Below are 18999 nucleotides of genomic sequence, written 5' to 3'. Positions count from 1 at the left end.
GTTCCATCAGTCATTCGCAACATATGGCAAAGCTCTTTTTCTCCGAGCTCTCTCGCTCCTTTAAAGAGTGCTGTACATCGCAACTTGCGACGTGGCTCGTCTCTGCCCATTTATATTTCCCGCTCACTCTCCTCCTGCTCTCTCCTATCTTCCGGACTGTAGGTTGCCCTGAGGGTCATATATTATCTGTCGCTATGAACCTTGATTGGTATACCCGCCGAAATTGTCAGACTTTCGGTTCCCTTGGTGCCCCTCCGTGCTGACCTCGGACAGTACCAGAGGATGCCGTGACTTCACTAACTGGGCAATTACCAGGGCTTAACCTATGAAACCGGACGATTCCTCCTTGAAACGATTATCGTGCTGTAGAAGAAGAAAATTCGTATAACGCATTCACCTTCTCTTGCCAAACATTGAGACCATCTTCCAGGCAGATACCGGATTACCTCGCAGGAGGAACCTCCGGTGTCTTCGGCGGCGATCCATGAGTCGAGGCATTTCCCGAGTCATTCATATTTTGAGAAGCGTTGTACAGGGAGACGAGTCCCATGTCCCGGTCACGAGCGGAAGGTACTCTTATGGAATATGATCTGGGGCATACGGCGGTTGGGGTAGGACTTGACACCACACGGAAGTCGTGAGCCCTTGTCATGGTCACAATGACTCTCTCGCGTCTTTCCCGAATCTGCGGTCGCTTCCGCCTCGCATCTCCGACTCCCCATACACTATATCGAGCTCGACCTTGAGGGTAGTGCATAAATGGATTCCTCTCTTCTGGCTCTTCTTCCGCAGTTTGCCTTCCTCTCACTCTCGCGGTTGCTTCTGAGGATTTTAGGGTCATCCCTTCGCTAGCTGCTATACCCAAAAACGAGGCGCAGCTCTAACTCACCAAGTGCCTTCGAGATACTACGGTCTTCTGGCACTTTCTTCAGACGGGACCGGTTGACCAGCATTCCTCACTCGAAGGCATTTCTCGGTACGGGGAGCTCATGTCAGGCGAGTCACGAATGCTTTTCTCTGGCGTATTCGCTGATGATGTCTAATTTAGAGCTCATGTCTCTGCCTGATGCGAGAACACAGGGCGCAAATTTCGTTGCCCATTCCAAATCACAGCCGATCCCAGTGCCGCATATCGGATTAACCGCGCTCATAGGTATACTATCACGAGAAGCGTGACTCTCCTCGTGTGCATCTCAATGGAGCTCCGCTGCCCCGTTGCAGATTGTCAACCTCTTATGAGGAATCCTTCTCTGCATTTGCTGAACTCGAGTAGAATCGACTTCCCCCGGGGAGTTTCTTGATTGGCTCTTTGATAGGTCCACTCAGAAAGTCATGATGAGTGTCTGAGCGAACGATACCACGCAGGAATAGCCGCCACAGACTCGTCTAGCCCGCAGTCAAGTACAGCGTTGACCCACGAGCGTACGAATACGCCGACAGACAGAAGGGCAGGCGTATAGGCAGAGAGGGAGACAGACAGACGAAACGATTCGAGACGAACAGCTCTTCCAACGGCGGCGAAGAGGATCAGTTGCCGTGCGGGAAGACGAGACGAGAGTGGTTTAGCTCCCTGGTCCTGCACGCAAGCGACCAGACTTGCCCCGATAGAGCTTCCTAAGCGGCGGCGGCGGCGGCGACGGCGGACAAGGGTAATTGGAGCCGCTGTTACTTCCACTCCTACTCCTTCAACTACCGCTAGTAGTTCCGAGGCAAGCCCGCCTGTCGAAACGAGGAATTAAGGGAGAGGAGGGAGGATAGACCGGGAGAAATGCTCACATAGATAGCTCACCCAGACGGTCGGACAGACATCTTCATACCTTGGAGACCGATGCTCAGTCGCAGCATCGGCGGCCGCGACGGCAGCTTCGGTGGCGGCGGCGGCGGCAGCGGCCGGTCTCCGGTTCCCTCTAGACATCGAGTGTTGCCGAGCAAATTGCAGTCAAAGTAGCGGGAGCTCCCGCACCATGGATGCGGGCTCCGGCGGGGCGACCGAGAGGCGATGGCTATAGGCTTGGAGGGCAACTTGCTGAGACCGTCAGATAAAGCTATTAAACGCCCGAGAAAGGAAATAGAGTAATGTCTACTCGTAGTTCCGCCTTTTTCTTCCGTTCCTCGCGTGCGGTCCTCCGAAAACCGACAGCGGAGCCGCGCCGCAAGCGTAGCCGACCGACCGACCGAGCAACGAATCCCCGTTGCGTGTCCATACGCTCATTCGCTCGCCAGCTCACTGAGTTCGTTGGACCGTCAAGCGAATGGGCAAGAAAAGGGAGAATACAGATGCCGTCGTTAGTTCGGTCGGACTCACCAGCCGACCGCCAAGAAATCCGACATTTGTCCGTCCAAGACAGAGTGTACGAGAGCGGGCCAGACTCGGTTTCCTTACTGTCTAACGTTTCCGGGAGGGCCCAACGGAAGACCGAACAGAGCGGAGAGACCGACTGGAATCCGGAGCAGAGCTGTTGAATCGAATACTAGGCAGCGCTTCTCCGCGGCATCGCGTCGTCGCGCAGGAGATTTCTCCATGCACCCACATTCGGGCCCCACAGCTCTCGAGAGGGAAACGCGATTTGAGATCTCCTAAATTGAACCGAGCTCAGGATTTCTCCTTCGCTCGAGAGATGCTCCAATCTCAGGGGAGATCCCTCGCGAATTATGTCACAATCAAGCTGCACCGATTCTGTGGAAGGCAAGTTCGATCTTCCGCCGTATATGCAGTTCAAGATACCCATCCTTTCGTTTCGTTTCCGTCTTAGGATTTCAAGTTCTCTAGCCCCGCCCAGAATCCATAGGAAATTCGATTAACTCGTTGCTTCTCTTCGAGCGCCTTCGGCGTGAAACGGCTCCGTTTCGCATCAATGGCTCGTTGCGACGCATATTCCCGGAAAGCCGCGAAGAGACCTACCGTCGAATGAATGTTGTCGCCAAAGAGGAGCCCAAGCTTCCCACCCGAAAAACAAGAATTCTGTCGTGATTTCCGTCTCGTCAGAGGGTCTTGCTCATGATCTGAGGATCAAGATCTGTGGGACCCAAATCTCTGTTCGTAATCTCTCACAGTGCCGTTATTGAGGAAACCTTCGTCTCCAGAGAATATTGATCTGCTATAACTCTTCATTGGCGAATGATCCTGATTCGACACAGAGAATGCTCTACAAAACGTTCACTACTTCTATCGCGAATGAGCGCGAACGGTCGGAGCCAATCATGTACTTAGCCGCATTCCGTGTGTGACAGAGGCAGAGCTAGGTTTGCGATGACGAGCGTCAAAACAAAACGAAGGAAATGGTGGAAGGTTCGGGCGTCCAGAGCCTCGAGGAGAGGGTACCGACGGCACTCCCGTTCGAAACACCGGAGCCGCGTCTGACGATGACAGATTCAGAATTGCTGAGATATTAAACCGTCGAGAAACCACTTTACCGGCTGGGTACCACTGGCAAGCGAGAGAGGGAGGAAAAGAGAGGAATGAAGAAAAACAACGAGACAGAAGAATCACGAGTAAACGCGGAGAATCCTCGTGCCGACAATTGTTCTTCCCTCCTCTGAGTTGGAGAACAGCTTCAGTGTTCGTTCTATCTCCGGGCTCGGCTCTGCCGCCGCCAGTGATATAATCTCTCAGCTTCTAACCCGTCACAGATTCAGAAGAGGGCAATCAAGTACATTAGCCTGTCTGCAAGCGAGACGCCCTCGACGGCGCAGCGTCCGGAGTCCAGTTCAGAATGGTGTGTCAGCCCGTTTCTCTATTTCTGGTCTTATCGATAGAACTCATTGTTTTGCGGTGCTCACATCATGCTCAGAACCAGCCGTTGCCGGGCTCTCGGCACTTCCTACAGCCCGGCACAGCCTCTGCGGGTACCAATTCGTAAAGTCTGACGAATAATAATTTTCCCCGTATCTCTCATTCAGATATCAAAAACAAAGTCGATCGGTGCCGCGGAAAGATAGATATGAGAAAAAGCAGGCAGGTATACATCCTCCGTGGAAATACACGAACGCCAATGAAGGGAGCGAAGCTGTGCGATTCACCGTGGCAGAAGCTGAAGCCGGCGAAAGCGACATCAATGATGCAGATCACGCGCTTTCTAGGAGAGCCCTCCGGTCTTTTCGGCCCACACCCCGTTCGCTGCGACCTACTATATGTTTCATTGTCAGATCGTTTCTCTGTCTCGCCGTACCTGTACAAAGGAATCGCCGCCGCTCGATGACGACGATGGGAACGATGCTGTGCGTGAATCCGAAGGCCTCAGTTCAGGAACCGTAGATTGTCGCGCACCTCCCGATGCAACACCCGACGTTCCCGCACGTTTGGCCGCAATTCTAGCTGCAGAGACTTCGGAGAACGGGGCCCGCGGTAGAGGCGTAGAGAAGGAAATATCCGCTATCGACCCGACGACGGCATGAGCCGACAAGCTGATCCTGTCACTCTCTCGCTGAAGTCCTGACTTCGGTGATATCCTCTCCTACATAGAACTTCGGCGGCAAGCGAGCGTCTGAAGCTCGCAGGACATGTGCGGCAGCCTTCCATGCGCAGAAGTGGTAAGCTTCCCCGACGCTGAGTTGCCATTTGGACTTCTCTGCTGAGCTACCGAAACGTAGGAGCTTCCCTTGGCCACTTTCCTCACGGGACGAGAATTAATGGTTTGCCCGAGACGAACGAGCCCCGAGGAACACCTCTCGGCGAGCCGAGTTCCCAACTGTCGGAAAAGTGTCAAGAACGAATTCAAATCGGCAAACTAGCGAGAATTTTCCGGAGGCGGGCAGAATCCCAAGGTCGTCCTGTTCATCTCCGTCCACAGCGTGCGCTGGAGTTTCATGGACGCGATTTTCCGTCTCGTATCCGTTGTTGACGTCACTGGACGGGAGCCCAGAGACGCGCGTTCAGTGTAAACGGAGACCCTGAGGGAATTCCGAGCCTGCTACTCTCCTCCGCTTTTCCTTGTGCCGGTTCGCAAGATGGAATCTTCGGGAGCCAAATCAAAGACAGAAGTCAGATCAAGAGCTCAGTTCGGGTCGAGAGAAGGAAACCATGGATCTACCGTCGGGATGAACACCTCGGACGTCTAGACGCGAGCTTCCCGAAAATCAGAGCGAGCTTGTGTTCATTGAGATGATCGTTGGCAGGTTGCAGCGAATGAATGGTGATATTTCAGCCGGGAGGTCATCGCAATTTTTCGGGCAAAAAAAACGCTCCGAGCACGAGAAGGGATCCGGTGGAGTGAAGGGACTCGTCTCAGGGGACGGAGTGACTTGTTCGCCGTTCTTGTTCTGCCTCGTTCTACTCTTGGTCGTCGACTGCGGAAGGAAGGCGAATTAGATTTTCTGCTCGTCGACGGACGTACTCACTCAATCCCTGTTCCCCCGTCCGCCCTCAGTGCCCCCGCCCCCCGCATTCGAGTTGTCCATATCCCGCCCAGTCTCTCGGACTCGTCTCTGTCGGCGGGTTCATGGCTTCCCCGTCGACTTTCCCGTCGAGATATTTGCAGTTGGGCGGCATAACGGCTCACGGCAACGAGACCATCAGCGCCCGAGGCTCGTCGGCCCCGTCTGGATCTTCTTGGATTGGCCTTGCTTATTCTATGAAGCAGCGGCAGCAGTGGCGGTGGCGCGAGCAGCTGCTGCTCGTATGAGCCGGCTAGAGAAGTGACATGGTCATGCGGGGGATAGATTCGGGATGAGGTATTATTGGAAAACAGTTTTCGGTGGACGCCAAAAACGTCATTGTTTTCGTCGCGTTCGGCATCCGTCAAGGCGATGTAGGCAATCGGGATCGATTTCATGCATGGCCTAGCAGTTCCAATTCTACCACCGGAGGACCTCGTCACGACGAACTTGAAGGGCCGGCTGAAAGGGTCCCTTATATCCAGAGTCCGTTTTGTTGTGAGACGGGTTTTGAATGGGAAAATAAAGAGAAAATCATCGGAAACACAGCAGCCTTGCTTACGACGCGCTCAAAAACGGGGAACCTTGCGAATCGTCCAACAGGCTATTGCTACCGAATTTCCCACTCGCAAGAATAAGCCCGTTTTCATTGATTCGATCAGCATGGGAGGGGATAGGACCGGGGCCCGGGATTCAATCTGTTGTATCCAAAAGTCCGCTATCGGGTCCGCCATAGCCGAGTCTGTGAGCTTACGGAGCGTCGATAGGGTTCAGGTACGTCCCGTCAGCAGCTGTGTCTTACTGTGTATTATTATGTGATGATACGATGCCCCGAGGGAGAACGAAATGATACGTTTCATTGATTCCAGCTTTCGCGACATCTCTGGCCATTAATCGAGGTACTTTGGGTTGAGAGAGTTCCCGGGTCCATGAGTTACCACGCGTCCCTACTCACACAGATACAGGACTTCACCTAATGAATAATCAAGTAGCATATTTCATGCCTAACTAAGGCTTGCTCTCTACCAACCGGAATCAGTGATCGATATTTCAAATGTTGATCCTAACCTCGGAACACGAACCTTGACCACGAGACCCCCAAGCGATCGGTATCTCGGTCTTCCGCAAAAGGAGCTCCCCGAGGGGAAGCGTCCGTTTCCGTTTAGTTCCTTTATTTCGAAGCTGGTCGGTCAACAACCGTTTTACGTACCGCTCCCCGGGACACTGGCATTTCAATCAGCCTGACGCCATCCCAGAAGCTCCGAGTGAGAGGGGTAAATACATATAAACTACGCATCCTGAGCAGCCTGGGGCGTCAACTGCTACAGGTTCTCTCCCCTGCCTGTTGCCCAGATCCGACCGCTCTCGAGGCCGACAGCGAAAGCAGATGTTGGTAGCCCGACGATGGGCAGCTTCGAAAATTGAATCATTCGAGATTGAAGCTTGAAGGGAAACGCTGACGTTCAAGCAAACCTTTACAGTTCGAACGGCGAATCTAACTTACTACAGCAAGCATATATCGGTCGGGACCCGAGCATATAACGTGGACCCGAGCCTCCCAATGTAATTGTACGCCTACTGATCGAATGATCTGGGGACGGATAGGGTCTCGCCGCTTGATCGGGATGTCGTCGATATCAATCAGAACGAAAAAACGAGAGTAAAGGAAGAGAACGGTTTCCGAAGAGATCCGATTGCATTTGTTTGTTTTGCACTCGTCGTATCCCCTTTCGTTATTTCGAGAGACGCAGAAAAACGAAATCCAATAGAGATCGGCTTCGCTCTTTTAGTCAAGAGCTCGAGCTGCCGCTCTACAGCATAACATTTGAGCGAGCGACCGGACTCTCGAGTGGACGGCCGGTCTCTCGCGCTCAATGCGGAGCTGCAGGACTTTAGGGTCAGCGATCTGACGAGTTGCATTTTTCTGAAGGAAACAGACCGAGAGAACTAGCGATACGAATCGTCAGTGCAGTCGTACGGAATGAAGATTCGCGATTAAACCGGGAAGGGCCATGACCCATATCAACACATTATGAAGAAAGGAAGAAATTGGGCTTTTCCCGTTTGGCACAATCGAGCAATGAAAGATAAGCATCCTGAATCCTCCGTGCTACTGGCGAGAGGATCGTCGGATAGAGAGAGCCTCTTCGGCGACTCTGGACTACGAGAAGAATTTTCGGTACTTGTCGCGACGAAGGTTCCGGCTGTACCTTCCGGCTCATCGACGATTCCCGAGCTCCTCTTCAGCAGACGCCTGATGCCTGGAATATATGCGAGGGAAACAATTCGACCCCACGACCCCACCGTCTGAGCTGAGGAAAGCTCGTCGAGCGCCGCCGCCTCCCCGACTCTCCGAGGGGCACCTGTTTCTCCGAACGAGAATGCCGGGAACAACGCCATTCTTTATCCGATCGGTGGAGATGAGCGTCGGCAGCCCTCGACGCTCACCAGCACGCCTTTCCTTGCGTGTCACGCGAGCACGGCCACTCCAACATGCGAAAGGAGTGAGAGTGCCGCAAACATATCGTCTCGACGGCAAATAGAAATTCAAAGTTTGGGAAGCTCTGCTACTCGAAGGCAGTGCTCACTCTCCGACGGTGGGTTCAGTGAGGTGGACGGGCGAGTTCCTCGGCATAGGGCGCAGGATCATTCAGTCTGCGAATGATTGCGTTCCCTCGGGGAGTTCTCCATTTCCATGCGTTCTCGATTGAAAAGAATCAAGCCTTCATGAATTTCTTGCTCGATAGGTATTGACAGCGGTATCGGGGCAGTTCAATGAACGATTTTCGATTTGTCCGAACAGAAAGGGCTCCGGCAGTCGCTGCGTCGCGTCGCTCCGTCAGCTCGAGACTGGGTCGGTCAACCTCAGGATCTGTTCGTCGGCGAATGAGCGCGAGAAAGCTCTTCTTTCGCTGGAAGAGCAAAGTTCCGGACAAGATACCGATATTCCGTTGACTTTGAACGTTCGTTGGGATTGATGCGACCCGTCGAGATTCTTCCGCGATCATGAAAATATCCGGCCTCCCAGCTAAGAGATACGCGGGGATAAATGTAGGAGCATTCGTCGATCGAATCAGCAACGCGAACAACGGGCGACGCCGACGGCCGAGACTGTAGAGCTCCCGCGCGTTTGTTTGCTCTCCAACGGCGTACATGAGGGAGAAGAAAGAAAAATACAAGGCTTGAACACCGTGGAGAAAAATTGCTCCCGAGATAAGCGGCGACGGTAGGCTCTGCGTCTGTGTTGCCGTCGAGGCGGCCTGCAAGTCATGCGCCCTGCTAGCAGGCGGGGACGGGAGGCAGTCGGGGCGAGCCTTTGCCCGGCTCAACCTGCGACGCCACTTATTCCGATTCGATGGTCAGCAAAGCTCCCCTGGAAAACAAAAACCTGAAGGAAATAAACGGAGAAAACTTGCAGTAAGCTCCACGAATGCTTATACTTAGTCCCGTTGGGGAGTCTCAGCGGGGATCGAATCTGAACAGGCGATGCTCCGTATTTAGCGCAAAGAGACTACCAATATTCCGTACCGATTCACAATCTCATCTCTGTGGGCATCAGAGAATCGCTGGACCATGGTCGAGGAAAATATATCCAACATCAAATCACGGCGCCGAGGCAGATCGCGGAAAAAAGATCGGAATCCCACAGAAATAAGAAGCCCATTCACCGGAAGAGCTCAAGAGAGTGAGCGCAGTTGCATAGGAAATCGGGACAAGCATAGGGTTCGCGATCAAAACGCCGATTACCGCGGCTCTGGCCAACACTCGAACCTCCCGCTCAACTGGTGTCTCATCCCAGCGGAATATACAAGCGCGAAGAGGGGGGGCGGAAAACGTCGCGCTCGGATCCCGCAAATGTATCAAGGTGGTGGAAGCGTCAAAGCTCTGTTGCGGATTGAGCGGGAATCGAGAACGTCGCGATTTCCACGGAGCGACAACGCAATCGAGCGATCAACGCATTCAAAAATAATCGGGAGTAAATCAGAGAAAGGCCGGGAGTCAGTCGGTCGAGCGACACGAACCACGCTGATTAATAGGGGATTCGGAATGCGTGACAGCCTACCGTTTGTCAGGAAGCCTGTCACCTTAATCGTGTCTCTCGCATCGGAGGGGCGTCATACGACTGGTTGGTAGAGGCTCGCGTCTGAGATCGGCCCGTTCCATATCTTGCCACTTTTCCAGCGCGAGATCGCGAAGATTGAATTGACAGGATGAATCCATCCTGACATCAATCTATACAAAAGAATGTCAGCAGGCGGAGGACCTATCGACACTCACCAGCCGCCCATCACGGTCCAATACACGGAGAGAAGTGCAACGGCGGAGAAAACGAATCTCAAGTGCCACTCATACATACATGAGACGTTGCCACTCATACATACTGAGTACGACAATATCGACGACAACAGGAGGGCCTAGATTCCGTGTGTCAGTCGCCATCGATCACCGGTTACCCTTCCCACGCTTCTTCTCTTCATAATGACAACGCCCGATAAGGGAAAAAAAGACTCCGAGAGGCTACGGAGCTGGCAGCGTAGATTGAAATCGAGGCTCGAGGAGGAAAATCCCCACGAGCGATTTCGATCCCTTGGTGAATCCTATACCTTAAGAGTGATGATATTCTAAAAAAAAGAAATAATAATAAACCGGGATGAGCGGATCTCGCAGCATCCTTCTGGAAAGCTCAGGATTTCGAGGCCATGTAGGCATCGAGCTGAGGAAAGTGCACTGGCCCTGTATGTCCAGACGCTAGATGACTGCGTCGCAGCGAGCCTTGGTGGCGACAGCAAGCAAACAGGCAAGCGGGGAGGCGAGGAGGTAAGTAGAGAGCCTAGAAGGCGAGCGAGCGATGCAATCACCATACATATTGAGCCTTGAGCGCTTTTCAACAGAGTCAGCACATCTGCTGGCTGTTCAGAAACGGAGATTTTTTCATTTATTGAGCAAGGCTGTCGAATAAGATTTTTCCTGCATTGTCTCGATGGATAATTCGAGCGACGCAGCGAGTTGTGTATTCGGCCCCCCGACCCCTCTCCCCCTAAATCCCCTCTCGTGACGATGGAGCCACTCACGGGACGGGTCGGAGAGGAGTCCATCGATCCTAAACGATCAAGCGAACGCGACTCGAGGACGGCGCATGATGCAGCTTACGATCGAAGACGAGAAGAAGGGAGAAATGAGCCGCCGAGGGTGATATGCTCCAGCAGGCTCGATGCTTCGGACGAATATGAATGAAGTTATCGAAAAAATGCGAGAAGTGTGCAGAAGCAAAACACTAAGGGGTGAGAGGGAGTGCGGGATCCACGGCAGCGGCTGTACGGGCTCCGACAACGAGAACACGACGATCTCTCCCCTCTCGGGACTTCTCCCAATTTACTGGGTGAGCCTCGATGCCTTAGAACATGGATGTTCTCCGTCTCCTGATAATCTCCCTCTCACAATCGCTCCCTGCGTCCTCTGCCGAAGTTTTGTAGCTCACAATGTCACTTAGTCAGCGAGTGGCACCGACTCGTTCGTGTGCAGCCGGCCCGCATCGACAACCTGCTGGAACCATAGAGAGACTAGCGCTCGACATCTCCAGAGCGTCACTGGAATTCAATCTTTTATTAATCAGGGACCCTTCAGCGCCGCCAACCGCGACAACCACAGCAACAACGGCGACGGCAGCGAGAGCGCCGGACAGCCCGCCTGATCGCGCAACGGGAAAAATCACAGGATCGGTGAATAGAGGAATTCGTTGATGAGCGGTAGGTCAGAATCTACGGGCGAGAAGACGGATATCGCAGGTTCCCGCGGAAAGGCGACCAGAACAGAATAGATCGTCGATCATTAAAGCGTCAGCCTGAACTCGACTCAGTGTCAGCCTTGCGGGTGGAGTGGGACGTACCCTTTGGTGCTCCTGCGATCTCGGCTCGACAATTTTCATCCGCCCAGACGAAACTATATCCTGAAGTGGAGCCATTCTTCCAGCGTCGAACACCTCGTTCTCTGGGGCAAATCTCCGTGAGGTCGTTCATGCAGGGGATTTTCTTGAACTCTAGCGATGGGGAACAACTTCTTCCCGCTTACGGGGAATGCGGCCTTGTCCCCTTGAAGATTAATCAGAATGTACTGGCATAGCCATACCTGTCGCGAATTTCTGCGAACATTCAGACTTTTCCCCGTTTTAGGAGGTCTCCGGATTCCACGCTCTCTATGGCCTGTAAACCTCCTTTTCGTTTTCCGTCCGCGGGCGCGAGCCCTGTTACGGAGCCATTGGCCAAGTTTGAGCGGGTCCGAAGGGCATCCATGGTTTCATGTCGAGGCTGTCGGGTCATATCCCTAAATGGAGCTTAAACAAGTGTGATTGAACTTGAGAGCCGACCGCGGCCCGCGCCTCGCCCATTCATTTCTCACCTCGTGCGCCAAGTCCTTATTCAAGGCTGCTGCAATATGGCGGCGCTGATCTCTTGCGGCCCCAGCTGTACCCGTGTACCCCTCCCCAGGAGCGCAAAGTCATCTCGGTCCTCCGTCCTTCGCTTGCGTCGTCTACCGGGCTCCAAAGGCAATCCTCTGAGTTGTGATCCGATATTCGGGAGACAAGAAAACACCGCGCGCGCTCTCAACTGCTGCAATTTATTGCCGATTCCGCTCCCACTCATGGAACTGTTCTCTACATGGTCTACCTCTACATCTCCCCGTGCTGATTTCTATGGGCCTACAAACATGATTCCCATATTGTCTACCCGTTCATCTTCCCTCGCTTAGTCCTACGCTGATTCCCATTCTGATTAGTCCGAATCGGCTTACAATTAGTTTTCCCTCTTTTCGATACCCACCCCGTCCGCGCTTTGCTTATCCATCTCCCCATCGTCCCGTTCCTCCCGTTTTTTCGTCGCTTCTGTTTTGTGGAGTTCCTGACGCCCCCGTGCAGCAGGATTTCCCCATATCAGAACGGTTCCTTGCGTCGGCGTCGTACAGCTCTCGCCCTTCATCTATTATGGAATCTAAAGATCCACTCGTCTGACTGAGACAGACATCCTTACATATTACACATGTACATTGGCTTCTACTGGTATATAGGGAGATTTCGAGCCCGTGGAATGTGACCGGAATCGTTTGTTTGACCTGGTCGTTTATTGATTCCGGAGATTGTATCCGACGGGCTTCCGACATCATCCGACAGCTTTCCGCTCGCTGAACCGATCGGTGCCACGTGTTCTCCCGGAGAAACTCGGGAGACTTTATGTATGCCGAAAGGTGTGTGAGTGGAGCATAAGCTCGAATTTGCATGAATATCCCACAGGCTGGCTGAGCAGGAGGATTGGGCGATGTTCGCAAGACATAGATAAGTCTTGAAGCGAGCAATCGTGTTATAACCAAATGAGCCATGGAATCGAACTTTCAGTCTCGAAAAGTCTGGGTCGGATTTCGAAATAAACAGAGTCTGCAGTGGGATCGACCGCTATCTCGAGAGGAGCGCCGCTGCCACAGCCAGTCTTAGGTGCTAGGTAGGTAGCGTGCAGGCGGACGGTGCGGCGTGCGACGGAGGGCGCGGGACCCCGAGTCTTAAGTCATTAAGATTACACGCTCCAACAAACAGCTCCATTTTGGGCAAATGTCTTCACCACATAAAACCCTCTGGGGTTTGCCTGCTGTCGACCAGCGATCGCGGAACACCGGGAAGACGAGGCAGGGACGATGTCGACGATGAGCGCGGAGGTGTCGGCGTCGACGTGGCACAGTGAGCCAACAGCGAAAAGGAATCAATTTTGCCGGCGCTGCGCCGCGCGCTGCCGCTGTCCGGGGATCCTGAGAACGGGCGCGCGCTACGCCGGCGGCGGCTTTGCAAACATTTGAAAATTGATGTTCTACATCATCCCAGTCCGTGAGACAACATTGGAAGTGAAGAACTCTGCGTGTGAAATACCGGGGATCGGTATCGACTTAACGAGCCACGAGACGCCGCTCTCCTCAAACGGAATTCTATAACCCGAGCTGCAACAGCCGTAAAGTGATGAGAAAACGACGCAGAACTCTAACGGCTCTTCCGTTGAAATATCGCTTCTCGAGTGCTCCAAGTTGGTGTCCTGTGGATCAGTGAACTGAAGGGGCTTTAACGAAGACAACGAAACGTATACCACTGTACCTGCGTTCGAATTCCGACTCGTTCAGAAAAGTATCTTCCATGTTATTCACTCGCCTATAGCGAGCCCGATAGGGAAATTTCGAATGGAACAACAGTCTGCAGGTGAGACTCTTGATCGGAGGTGCTGAATGAATCAGGGTGAAAAAATGACAAGGCTTCATCCGGGCCAAACGCACTCCAACGTCAATTTGAAAGCTTCCAGCTCGTTTCCAAGATCAGCGTAATTTCTTCGAGAGTGTGATGGATTTTCGAAGCAGTTTTACTCGACTCATCTGTCCGTCAGGAGGTCGCGAGCAACGCGCATTACGTATTTGTAGCATCGATAGTTAAGATAGCGCAGCTCACATGCACGTGCGGAAGACGAAGGAGAGGATACACCAAAACAATAAAGTAAGCCTGACATGCAGGCAAGCCCCAGTTGCGGGTTGGTCGAACCGAGCCCAGTGTGCTTCTCTGTTGGATGTTACAAATTGGCGCAGTCGACAGGATGCAGTACCCCCACCTCCGTTTCTGGCGGAACCAGGAGAGCCACAGATTCCTTTCGACGAGTGGTATCAAGTGTTTTTGGCGTATCTGCTGGCGAAGGACGGAGAGAACTTCTCCGATCTGAGGAAGAAGGCCACCTTGCTCAACGCTCTCGGATTGGAGGGCCAACGACAGTTTCACGCATCGAAAAACGCCCCGTTGAGCCATCCCGTGAGCGCGGAGAGTCAGCAGCCCGAATACGACGACACAGTGCAGCGGTTAAGAGACCGATTCTGCAAGAGGAAATCGAAAGTCGTCTGTCGGTGCGAGTTTTCTCGAGAATACAGCACGAGGGCGAATCGGTGGCAACGTTCGTGACAAATCTCAGAAGGCTGGCTGCTAGGGCCGACTTCCGGCATTATACCGAAAATCAGGCGGTGCTGGACCAGCTCATAGCACGAACATCGAACAGCGAAATCAGAGAGCGGTTGCTGCTGGAAGGTGACAATCTCGGATTGGAGGACGCCGTGCAAATGGCCGTCCGGCTCGAGGCGGCTGATGTGGAGGCGCGGCGCTTGGCGGCGACCGTTCAGATAAGCGCACAGGTGGCCACGGCCTTGCGAGACCCTAATGCTATCAACGCGATAGGAAGGACCCCAAATACGCGTCAAGAGTCCCGCATGTCATCACAGCGCAAACGGAGCCAAAGCCGGGCGCCACCCGCGAGGCCTAAATGTTGGAACTGCGGCGTCGAGGGTCACTTCGCAAAGGAATGTCGGCGTCGGGGAATACGTGCGATCGAAGAAGATACAGAAGCCGGATGCGAGGAGTCGGAGATTCAACAGACAGGTATATCAGCATCAGTGTATTCTGTAGGAGGAGACCATCAGCCTATAATGTGTAGAATTCGAGTGGATGGGTCACACATAGATTTCATGATTGACTCGGGAGCTCAGGTCTCGGTTTTGAATGAATTCACGTACAAAACCTACCTCAGGGAAACACCTCTGAAACAAACGAATCGAAAGATATGGGCGTACAATAGAAAAATCATTGAAACGGTGGGAGTGACGGAGGCTTCGGTCGATTATGAGGGACGTAGCGTGAGAGGACTATTCTTCGTAGCACGGAGCGGGGCTAACGTCCTCGGAGTTGATATAATGCGGAAATTGGGAATGACGATCAACGTGCGAGAGGGGACCTGCCACGTCGCATCGTTGAGGGAACTAGATTTTGAGTCAGAATTTCCGGAGGTCTTTGATGACGGACCGAGCAACGTCAGACATTTCTGCCATAAAGTTAGGGTTCGGCCAGAGGTAACGCCAAAGCAACAGAGATGCCGCCGGCTGCCGTTCGCGATACGAGAAAGAGTGAGAGCGGTCATCGATCGACTAGAACAAGAGGGGGTAATTGAACGTATTCAGGCGTCAGAGTGGGTTTCCCCGATCGTGGTTGCCGAGAAGAAAAACGGCGATGTTCGGTTGTGCGTGGACCTTAGGGAGGTAAATAAAGCGGTGGTCCAGGACGCGTTTCCCTTGCCACATATTGAGGATCTCATGCAGCGACTGGCAAAAGGCCGAGCTTTTTCGAAAATCGATTTGAGGTCGGCATATCATCAGATCCCATTGCATGAATCATCGAGAGATCTCACGGCGTTCGTATCACCGTGGGGGCTATTCAGATACACGCGCGTCTGTTTCGGGTTGGCTTCGGCCCCGGCAGCGTTCCAGGCATTCATGGAAGAAACCTTGAAAGACTTGGAGGGAGTTATCTGCTACTTGGACGATGTTTTGGCGTTGGCGAAACGAGGCAGGTTCACGATGAAAGGGTACGAGGGCTCCTCAGGACCCTTAGCGAAAGGGGTTTGAAGGTGAACAACAAGTGTGTGTTTGGAGTGGAGGAGACGGAGTTCCTGGGCCATGTTGTGAGTTCTAAGGGGGTGAAACCATTGCCGGACAACGTTAAAGCAATAGAGAATGTGCCGGAGCCAAAGAATGTCTCTCAATTGCGCTCCTTCCTGGGCATGGCGGGGTTTTATCTCAAATGTGTCCCCCGCTACGCAGAATTGGTGGAACCGCTCAGAGAATTGCTTCGGAAAGAAGTGAAATTCGACTGGCGGGAGAAACAACGATTAGCGTTCCGTGCCGTCAAGGGAGCAATAGCGGAGGCAGCGCCGCTGCGCGTGTTCGACCCAGCGTTACCACTGGTGCTGACCACCGACGCCTCGGATTATGGCTTGGGGGCGGTGTTGCAGCAGCGGGTCAACGGCAAGCTAGAACCACTGGCGTACGCATCCTGCTCGCTGTCAGAAACTCAACGCAGGTACTCCACTAGTGACAAAGAGGCCTTGGCGTGCGTATGGGCGATAGAGAAATGGCATGTATACCTCTGGGGGAGACGTTTTACGCTAAAGACAGACCACAGGGCGCTGGTTTCGCTCTTCGGAACGAAGGGAGCAGACCGTAGGTCGATACGGTTGGCGCGGTGGGCGGAGAGGCTGGGAGCGTACGTTTTCGACGTTGAGTACAAGCCGGGAGTCGAGAACGTGATTGCGGACGCATTGTCGAGACTACCAGAGGCACAGGAGGGGGCGGTGGAGGTAGATGACGACGGCGAGGTAATCGTAGCACAGATGGCGGGCGTTCTGGCTCCATTGACGCTGGACGAAGTTCGTCTAGAAACGTCGCGGGACGAGACGTTGGCAGAGGTTGTCCGGATAATCGCAACGAAATTCGGAATTGAGAAACTAACCGGAGACCTGCGCTCTTTCCAGTCTATCCATGAACAATTGAGTGTCGTTGATGGAACTCTCATGAGAGGAGAGAAAGTTGTGCTGCCGACAGGCTTGAGAGAGAGAATAATACAAGCGGCTCACGGGACGAGTCATCAGGGAATGGCTCGAACAAAAAAGGCGGTTCGAGACTGGTATTGGTGGCCACGAATGGACGCGGGGGTGGAACACCTTGTACAGTTATGCGAGATTTGTGGCTCGCATGACAAGTCGGCTAGAACAGAGAGACCGTTGGCACAGGTTGTGCCGCCGCCCACAGGTCCGTGGGAGAAGATCGGTATCGATGTTCGAGGCCCTCATTATAGGTTACCACCCCCGTTTCGCTATGCAGTGGTAGTAGTAGATTACTTCTCGAAATGGCCAGTTGTCCGATTCATGTCAGAGGCGACCTCAGAAAAAATTGTTCTGTTCTTGAGGAATGTCTTCACGTGCGAAGGAACCCCGAAAGAGATAGTGTCGGACAACGGACCTCAATTTGTGAGCCGAACGTTTGACTTGTTCATGAAGCAGCATAATATTGTACACTGTAGAACAGCGGTATATAACCCTCAGGCCAACGGACTCGTCGAGAGATTTAATCGAGTCCTAGGCGACATGTTAAAAACAGCGGAACTCATGTCAATGAATAAGAATAATTTAGATATTGTGATACAAGAAATGTTGGCCGACTACAGGAATACACCTCATCCCACTACCGGCGAGTCACCGTCGGTACTGCTGCACAGCCGGGCAATGAGATCCGGAGTTCAAATCACAGACTTCCATGAACTACGCAGAATTAAGCCGTCAGGAGAGATCAAATCACGCATCGAAGAAAACCAAAGGAGAAGACTCGAAAAGGAAAACGAAGTCGGTCATCGGTCAGGTACACGGGTGCGAGAGGGTGACAAAGTGCGGATAAAGAAACCAGGAATTGTAACGAAGGGTGCGTGGCGATTCTCAGCACCCGTCAGAGTGGACCGTCAGGTGGGGCAGTCCACATTCCGAATGTCAGACGGAAGGACATGGAACGCGAGATCCCTGGCGGCGGTCCCAAAGAGTGATGCGGCAACCGGGAACCCTAGGTATCCGAACCGAGTGCGCAAAGCACCGGAGTTTTTCGGTAGATCTGTGCTGAAGCGTCGGAGTTGAAAGCTTTCGGGGAAGGGAAGTATGTAGCATCGATAGTTAAGATAGCGCAGCTCACATGCACGTGCGGAAGACGAAGGAGAGGATACACCAAAACAATAAAGTAAGCCTGACATGCAGGCAAGCCCCAGTTGCGGGTTGGTCGAACCGAGCCCAGTGTGCTTCTCTGTTGGATGTTACAGTATTGTGTTGGTGAGAAAGCTTGAATTTCGTATTCATACGGGCTACGAAGCAGGCGTTCTGGGGGTCGATCACCGGAGCGGAGTGCTCGCCTGAGCATCTGAAGCTGCCAACGAGGGTTTTTCGAAGCAACATCTGATAGGTGTCGAGGGGGGACCTTCTCCGTTCTGGTTCTGCTAAAGATTCCTCAGACTGTCAAGAAGACAAGAGCCATGTCGGAACTCTGCATCTGTCCGGCCAACCCGGCTGAAAGCTCATCTGAAAGAGGGAAGCGACGGTGAGGTACAGCTCCCAGGAGGTATCCCCATTGCATGCGAGGATCTGGTACATAGCGAACTCGTTGGAGCTTGAATACAAGTCTTTCAAGCAATGAGGAAGCATCTACGGAAAAGCAGCTGAAGACGCAGGCGAGGGCTGCAGTCGAAATTGCGAGGGTTAGTGGAGTCTTACTCCGACGCAGACTCGCACGGAGGGAATCCCTTCCAGCGCTTCTTTCACGATCCGGAGACCCACTCCGGATTGAGCGGCCTCGATCGAAACCTTATTAGGAGATTCAGCGTCGCTCTGCATATCATCTATTCCAATCGTTGGCAGGATTGCGGAGAACCCGCGCAAAGACCGCTCATCTTCACGTCTCGCTGTATTCACACTGGGCACAGTGTTCCGCAACGGTGACCGGGGTTCATGATGTTCTTCGGCGAAAGATACTTGACGTGATCTTTCGCCGATTGGTATGTCCAGCGAAGAGACGCAAGACGAACTGACGAAGGATTGACTAATGGGAACGATCCAAATCCGCTCCCGGACTGAAATACAGAGGTTCAGCCAATCGCATCAGCCTGTTTTCCCTCGTCCCTGATCGACGTTCACACGTTCTCCAAATTATGGAGAGGTCTACCAACAGTCTTGGGAGTTGAACAGGGTTCCGTTCATG

At 53.1% G+C, this 18999-nt stretch overlaps 1 pseudogene; it reads left to right on the top strand.

The window, feature by feature from the left end:
- Positions 1-13846: 13846 nt before the first annotated feature.
- LOC100907513 (uncharacterized protein K02A2.6-like) lies at positions 13847-17800 on the top strand (annotated as a pseudogene).
- Positions 17801-18999: the final 1199 nt, after the last annotated feature.

This window comes from Galendromus occidentalis, unplaced genomic scaffold (assembly GCF_000255335.2).
Source record: "Galendromus occidentalis unplaced genomic scaffold, Mocc_1.1 scf7180000077440, whole genome shotgun sequence".
NCBI lineage: Eukaryota > Metazoa > Arthropoda > Arachnida > Mesostigmata > Phytoseiidae > Galendromus > Galendromus occidentalis.
This window is presented reverse-complemented; position numbering and strand designations above follow the sequence as displayed.